We start from the raw sequence: 9,047 nt of genomic DNA, 5'->3' as shown, positions 1-9,047 counted from the left end.
TTTCTGCTTTCTGTTCAATAGTTTGTATAAACAGTGAGTTGTTTGTAATAGTTAATTGAACATGTGAGTCTTCTAGTGTGCTACAAGAATTTCATATATGAAAGTTTGATATGTTTGACATGAATTATGCAATTTAAGATATTATTCAGTATAAAAGTTGGCAATTTAAATTATGCTCAATGGTTTGTTATAGATGTCTCTATTATTCCGCTTATCTGCATATTACTGTTCATCCTAAATTATTATAGGATTTTACATGAATTAATTAAATATAATAGTTTGATATTTACATATTTACTTTAAAAAATCTTTTCATAAGACTACTTATTCAATTATTACCTTAATACTATAAATAGGATCGGACTGTAGATCCTGGACGTTTGTGGTATCAGAGCCAAACAGTAACAACTGTGCAAACAGGAAACTGTTTATACAGTACATGAACAGTAAAATTGTTACACGTCCTGAATAGTTCACTAAGCCGTGAGAGTTTAAGTTAGACTCTTACTAGGGAAACCTACTTAAATTTACCACCAAGAAAGTTGGTCCGAGAGTTAAGACACGAGACAAAAGGAATCTATTGCAAAGTATCGCCAAGGCCAGGAAGAGCCGCTTAGGGAAAACGCTGGATCCTTGATTGTCTTGAGTTGTCATTATCCGCAACCTACGGATAGCAAATTTAATTAGGAATCTTAAAAGTAATAGTACAACTTCATCTCAAACACTTAGAGTAAAAAATAAGGAACAAATTATAATCAATGATATTAAAGATCATATTCAAAATTGGAATATTCTCAAAGTACCAATTAATGACATTTATAATAAAAGATCATTCAAATTAAAGATGGGTTATGCCATCAAAACAGTAGAAGAAAGTTTATCTGTAACGCAAAATCAAGAAAACTTTCAACTACTATCGAAAAAAGTTATTGAAAAACATATAGAAAATAAATACAAATATTTACACATTGGATTAATCCAAATAGCAGTGAAACCCTTAACCCGACCTAGGTTAAACACCTCTGTGCTTGTATGCCTAAGAGATACAAGACACTATAATTTCACAGATTCACTACTTGGCATGGTTGAATCCAGCCTTTGTAGTGGACCGATATATTTCAATTGTTTTCCAAATTTTTCAGTTTCTTTAACAGATCCATATATATTAGATATACTATCAATTAATTTGAAAACACATGGATTCCATATGATACATGGTTCCCAAAATTTGGCCATAGTATATAGAATATATTATAAAGTTATGAATACCTTATGTCCAAATATTATACGAATGGATCCAAAAGATCAAACCATATTATTCCAAACAAATATGGAAAAATCTCATACAATTGTTCCTAGAACAATTAAATGGTCAGATATTATATTACCACAATCTTGGGCATTACAACATACAAATCAGCCCCAAGAAGTACCAAAAAATAATGTTCCAAATCAAATCATTGAACACCCTGATGGAAATATAGAAATAAAATTTCCAAATCAATCACAAGATGACATAGATGTTCATAGAAAAAAGAATAAAAATAAAATAATTCCTAACAGAAAATCTTGTTCAACATCTTCTAATGTTATTATACTTCCACATTCTTCTCAATCTATTTCCGATACAAATCCTCAGTCAGAATTTCAATTCTTAGGAACAAGAAGAACACCTGATAATATTATTCTTCCCACATATACTGAATCTACATATATTCCAGTATCTGCTCCTGAACCCAACCTAGAGGAATTTCAAATATTAACCCTACAAATAGAAGAAGAAATAGATGATCAATATGATCAATATTCAGATGAATATATAGCAGCTTACTTAACAGCTAAAATAGAAAGAAAAAAAAAGAAGATTGATCATAATTATATCAAACAAGATTATATGTCAGACGAAAATAAACAAATAAGACAATGGTATCTTACAAAAGTACCATTACAATTAAGAGAAATATTACAGGCTAAATATAATAAATTTCTTAAAAAAGAAAAGGAAACAGAAGGATATTTTCAATGGTTGATAAGCAATTATCAACATAAACTCCATATCCCTTCATTTGATAAACTCCAAACATTAGAAGAAAAAACCTATCTCAGTACTGATGGTACTATAACTGCTAGTACACATCCACCTGCAAAAAGCATAATACTCAAGGCAGTCATCCCATCAAAGGATGAACCACCACAACCTCAATCAATGTATGATATAATTGCTACTCCATATAAAATCTTACCTAAAGAACTTGGTAAGAAACAGGAATTAATACCTCATATAGTAGAACAAAATAATTATACAAATCTGTATATGCAATCTTTAGGAAAACAGGCAGAAAGAATAGAAAAGTTAGTTTCTATAGACAAAACCCCGACTATTCCTACTCCTATTCCTAAAGCAGTTTTGTTTAAACCACCTCCAGAATTAAATAAAAACAAATTCCATCTAGGAGATAATAATAAATCCCTGATGGATCAATTAATAGCAAAATTATCACAACTTGATATAAAAGGAATACCTTCTCCTCAAATTAGTATTCCTAAACCAATTACACCTGTTATATCTAGTCCGCTACCTGAATCCTCAAAGGAAAGGTTAAAATTCCAGAGCATGACACTATGATGCTCCAAGAAATAGAACCAAAAATTGAAGATACAATAGAAAACCAAGAAAATGCTTTCATGGATACTACACCTATTGATTTAAATAGAATAGCTTATGAAAAAAATTGGAAACCAATAACAGCTTTACCATATCACAAGAGGCCAACTCCTGTGGATATTCAATTAGAAGAGGATCCAATACAACAAGTCATATCCTATTCAGGAAGATCAATAGTTAATTGGTCAATAGATGGTTTATCAGACTTAAAAATATTAGATGTCATGAGACACATGACAATGTTTGCATCTGCAAATAAAATGGCAGGCAACCCAGATCAAGAAGTTGCCAAAGCAATAGTTAATGGTTTTATTGACTGGTTAAGAGGCTGGTGGGATTTTTATGTTGATGATGACACCAAAAATAGAATCCTAACCAATACAAGGCAATGAACCGCCAGAAATGAACAAAATCAAGAAATAATATACACTGAAAGTGATGCAGTAAATACTATCATATATACCATTACACTTCACTTTGTAGGCAGTACATCACTGCTAGCAGCAAGAGCAGAGGATCTGCTCTCTAACCTACGCTGTCCTACATTATCCCATTACAAATAGTATAAAGATGTATTTTTCTCAAGATTATTAATAAGAGAAGATTGTCAATTAGATCATTGGAAAGAGAAATTCATATCAGGATTACCATATCTCTTCGCAAAAAAAGTCAAAAAAAGACTGCGAAAGAAAAATAATGGAATCATTATATATTCAGCTTATACACTCGGAGAACTCTCCGCAAAAATATGTGCTGAAGGCTTAGCCTTATGCACTGATATGAAGCTCAAAAGACAATTAGATAAACAAAAGATCACTAAAAGGAAAGAACTTGGTGACTTTTGTGAACAATTTGGATATTACCTTGATAGAAAAAATATGCCAGAAAAATTGTATAAGAAAAAGAAAAAATACAAAAAATACAAAAAAGACAAATATAAATCTAAAACTAAAGATTCATATAAAAAGTCCAAAACAAAATTAATCAATAAATTTTCCCCCAATACGAAGAAGAAAAGAAAATTACCTGTATGCTATAAGTGTGGCAAAGTAGGACATTATAAACACCAATGTAAATTAAAAAAGAAAATAGAATCATTACACCTAGAAGAAGCAATAAAAGCAAAATTATTTAATATAATCAATTATGATTCTTCATCTTCTACTTCTACTGATTCTCATATAGATCAAATCCAAGATGATGATCTGATATGGATAGAGTCATCTGACTCTTTCAATACTTCTGATATAGACTCTTCTATGTCAATACAAGATAATGATTGTAGCTGTCCTATACCTACACATAGTGTTCATACACTCACACAAGAAGATAATTTCATATTAGACATTATTGACAAGATTTCTGATCCGAATGAAAAGAGATCTGTCATTACTCAATTTATTTTTTTAATAAAAAATAAGGCAAAATCACTTCCAATCAACAATAAATCGGAAGAACACAATTTCGCCTCAATAATGAAAAGAGTAAGTCAACAACATAGTTCTCAACAAAAAGAACTTTCGATTTCTGACCTCAAACAAGAAATCAAAGAAATTAAGAAAGAAGTATCTCAATTAAAACATAGAATTAGAACTTTGGAATTACAAAAGTTATCTCAACCAAATTCAGATACTGATGAAATAGACTTCGATCAATTTATGACCTATGGGACAGGCTTCTCATCAAGTATTCCAGAATCTTCAGAAGTTCAAGAAGCCAAAACACAAGTAATACCACTTCCCTCTGTCAACCTAATAGACAAAATAATGATTCAAAAATGGTTTGTTCAAATCAAAATAATTGTTGCAAAAGACTATAGTTTTGAAACTTCAGCCCTCATAGATTCAAGAGCTGATCTTAATTGCATAAACGAAGGATTAGTCCCTTCTAAATATTTTGATAAAACTACCCAAATACTTAATACTGCAGATGGAAGTAGGTTGTTTATCAACTATAAATTATCCAATGCTTCTGTTTGTAATAATATCATCAATGTATCCATACACCATTTATAATGGTAAAAGGATTGAGCCAAGCAGTAATACTTAGAGCACCATTCCTTACCCTTTTACATCCTTTATCAATAGACCACACAGGAATATCGTCAAAGTATCAAAATGAACCAATACATTTTGATTTCATCCATAAACCAAAGTTAAAGGAAATCAATAATGTAAAAGATCAATTACATAATAAAGAAAAATTTCTTTGTACTCTTAAAAAAAAAATTAAATATAAATATATTGAAGAACAAATCAATACTCCTTTAATTCAACAAAAAATTAAAACAATACAGCAACAAATAGAAACATCTATTTGTAGCGAACATCCTAATACTTTTTGGGAAAGAAAAAAGCATAGCATTAGGCTTCCCTACGAAAAAGGATTTGATGAAAAACAAATACCTACTAAAGCTAGACCAATACAAATGAATACTATTCTATTAGAAATGTGTCGCAAAGAGATTAATAAACTTCAAAATAAAAAGTTAATACGACCAAGCTCCTCTCCTTGGAGCTGTGCAGCTTTTTATGTCAATAAGAATGCAGAGAAGGAACGAGGAGTTCCTAGATTGGTTATCAATTATAAACCTTTAAATAAAGTTTTAAAATGGATTAGATATCCTATTCCTAATAAAACAGATTTATTAGATAGAACTGCTCAAGCTTGTATCTTTTCCAAATTTGATATGAAATCAGGATATTGGCAAATACAAATTCAGGAACAAGATAGATATAAAACGGCATTCAATGTACCATTTGGCCAATATGAATGGAATGTAATGCCTTTTGGATTAAAAAATGCTCCATCAGAATTTCAAAAAATAATGAATGATGTGTTTAATGCTATTGATTGGAAGTGATTTTGCCTTATTTTTTGTTAATGAAATAAATTGAGTAATGACAGAAATCAAAGGTTCTTTTTGTTGAGAACTATGTTGTTGACTTACTCTTTTCATTATTGAGGCAAAATTGTGTTCTTCCGATTTATTATTGATTGGAAGTGATTTTGCCTTATTTTTTGTTAATAAAATAAATTGAGTAATGACAGATCTCTTTTCATTCGGATCAGAAATCTTGTCAATAATGTCTAATATGAAATTATCTTCTTGTGTGAGTGTGTGAACATTATGTGTAGGTATAGGACAGCTACAATCATTATCTTGTATTGACAAAGAAGAGTCTGTATCAGAAGTATTGGAAGAGTCAGATGACTCTGTCCATATCAGATCATCATCTTGGATTTGATCTATATGGGAATCAGTAGAAGTAGAAGATGAAGAATCATAATTGATTATATTATGTAATTTTTCTTTTATTGCTTCTTCTAGGTGTAATGATTCTATTTTCTTTTCTAATTTACATTGGTGTTTATAATGTCCTACTTTGCCACACTTATAGCATACATGTAGTTTTCTTTTCTTCTTCGTATTGGGGGAAAATTTATTGATTAATTTTATTTTGGACTTTTTATATGAATCTTTAGTTTTAGATTTATATATATATATATATATATATATATATATAAGGTTGAAACCTTATATTATTGTAGTAAGGTGCACATCAAAAATCTGATAATGGAGAGTGTTTCGGCATTGGAGAACTCTCCAATTGACCATCTCGACCTCGAGATGAATGGACATGAAGAAAAAAGAATTTCAAGTCCAAAAATAATGCATCTTATAACAAGTTATTTGGAAAGTCTATATTCATGATTTTTAAGTGATTCTTGATCTGCTCGATCTGTACCATTTTTTAAATCTTAAAACTTATACTTGAGGATGAAAATAGATTTTGATGTCATCACAAAGTTTTCGACATCGAAACAACATCTCCAAGTAAATTTTATAGGTGTACCTTTCTTCTATAGTATAAGGAGGCAACCTTATACAAACCTCACCCATATATATATATATATATATATATATATATATATATATATATATATATATATATATAACTGTTGTTGTCCATTACCTCAACATAATGTTCATACCCTTACACAGAAAGATAATTTTATTCTAGATATTATAGATAAAATAACTGATCCTGATGAAAAAAGAGCTATCATTACCCAATTTATCAATATTACAAAAAATAAATCAAAATCATTACCTATCATCAAAAATCCAGATGAATATAATTTCTCTGCTATTATCAAAAGAGTAAGTGATCAACACACTTCTCAAAAAGAGCCTACAATCTCTGATCTCAAAAAAGAGATTAAAGAAATAAAAACCGAAATAGTACAATTAAAAGGAAGAATTCAAATATTGGAATTACAACAAATGTCTCAACAAGATTCTGAGACAGATGAAATAGAATTCAATGACTTAATAACCGATAATCCAATAGAAACTATTGATCCAATAGAGACTATTGAAGGGCCAATAAAACAAAAGTTCACCAAGAAAAAAGAACTTGGAGATTTCTGTGAGCAATTTGGCTATTACTTAGATAGAAAAAATATGCCTGATTACGTAAAAAAGAAGAAGAAAAAATACAAAAAAGAAAAATATATTAAAACCAAAAAGAAGAATAAGGATCAAGAATATTATAAAAAGACCAAGAGAAAATTAATTAATAAATTTTCTCCAAATACAAAGAAAAGGAAAAAACTCCCAGTATGCTATAAGTGTGGTAAAATAGGACATTATAAACACCAATGTAAATTAAAGAAGAAAATAGACTCATTGAATCTAGATGATACAACCAAATCAAAATTAAAAAATATAATATCATATGATTCTTCCTCCTCTACTTCTAGTGGATCTTATACAGAAGAAATAGATAGTAATGATCTTGATCTTATAGGATCAGATAGTTCTTATACTGAAATATATTTATCTTGTTCTTGGATCTGGATTTGTCAGTATTCTGATTTCATATCAAATTTTGAAAATATGCATGCTTGAGCAACTCTATCTAATAAATCCTTTTTATTTGGAATTGGATATCTTATCCATTTTAAAACTTTATTTAATGGTTTATAATTGATAACCAGTCGAGGAACTCCTCTTTCTTTTTCAGCATTTTTATTAACATAAAAAGCTGCACAACTCTAAGGTGAAGAACTTGGTCGTATGAGCTTTTTCTGTAGGAGTTCTGCTATTTCTTTTCGACTTATATATATATATATATATATATATATATATATATATATATATATAACGCGTCTGGATCTACAGTGAAAACTTGTGATATTGTTTACAATAAGTATGTAAATATCAAGCTATTATATTTGATTATTTCTTGTAAAATTTTATAATAATTTAGACATAATAAGAGTATGCAAAGGAAGGGTAAAACTGATATGTCAATTACTAGCCACTGTGTGTGGTTGTGATTGCCTATTTTGATACTAAATATTATTTTGAATTGCATGACATTACATCATATTCTTATAAAAACTTTTTTATAAATTTGTACAGATACATCGAAAAGGAAATTGTAAGAGATCTTATACAAACTGGAAATTTACAATTAACAAACTGTAAAACAGAATAACTGTAAAAGTAACAGACTGTATACAAAAAGCAAACTTACTGTTTACATATGCAATAACTGGAAAAGAGTTTCCAATGTTGAGGGCAATATGAAGGGAGAGAGCGAAGATTACAATCACACATGCTAAGAATATTGAAAATGAGGAAAAGATAGAACCAGGAAATTAAGGTGAATTATGTGACCTGGTATTCATGAGCTATGAGGTCAGGATAGCTGTTGCAGTAAATGGAGCAGGTAGAAGGCAGAAGAGTATCTTCTGAGAGAGAGAGAAGAAATGGGAGAAGTGTAGAGAAGGGATGAGAGAAATGCAGAGAAGAGATGAGAGGAGAGCGTCGGAGGAAGAGCTCCTGAGTGACCTGGTTGATCTGAGTGAGGGGAAGACCTTATATAGGCGAGGCGAGAGGAGATTGCTTCATTCCGAAGGAAGCAAAAATAAATAAGGTTAAAAGCAAAAAGAAGACAAGACATAAAGAAGATGCTGTCTACGGAAGAAAACAAAATGGAAAAGAAAAAGCAAAAAGTCTTTTGTCTTTGTCGGAGGTAATGGACAAAAAGGCATCAGTGAATAGTATGCAACTTTGTCTTTTATGTCGATGCGAACAGTACAACTTTGTCTTTTATGTCGGTGCACACAGTGATGGTATCCTGCAATAGTAATCGTTTGTCGTTTGTGTCGGTGAGGAGCATCTTGGCATAGTCTTGGTTTGTCGTATGTCGGTGGAGAGCATCTTGATACAGTAATATGAGTGAGTGGTAGTAATGAGTCATGGTCGTTGACTGAATTCGTCTGGATCATCATCTTCTTCAGGGTCTGTTTCGTCTAGGGAAAAGTATCTATTGTTGTGAGCTAGTGATGACTGTACGGTCTCATCTGA

General features: G+C 30.3%; 1 long non-coding RNA gene across 1 annotated transcript; it reads right to left on the bottom strand.

Moving 5' to 3' along the window:
• Window positions 1-409: 409 nt before the first annotated feature.
• Window positions 410-1,765, bottom strand: LOC148781230 (uncharacterized). The gene is made up of 2 exons (XR_016060024.1): window positions 1,674-1,765; window positions 410-664 (listed from the first exon to the last, which is right to left on the bottom strand). It is a non-coding gene; the product is annotated as an uncharacterized LOC148781230 (long non-coding RNA).
• Between the last annotated feature and the right edge of the window lie 7,282 nt (window positions 1,766-9,047).

The sequence above is a fragment of the Amborella trichopoda genome, chromosome 7 (genome assembly GCF_054954075.1).
Source record: "Amborella trichopoda isolate Santa Cruz 75 chromosome 7, AtrichopodaSantaCruz75HAP2 v2.0, whole genome shotgun sequence".
NCBI lineage: Eukaryota > Viridiplantae > Streptophyta > Magnoliopsida > Amborellales > Amborellaceae > Amborella > Amborella trichopoda.
This window is presented reverse-complemented; position numbering and strand designations above follow the sequence as displayed.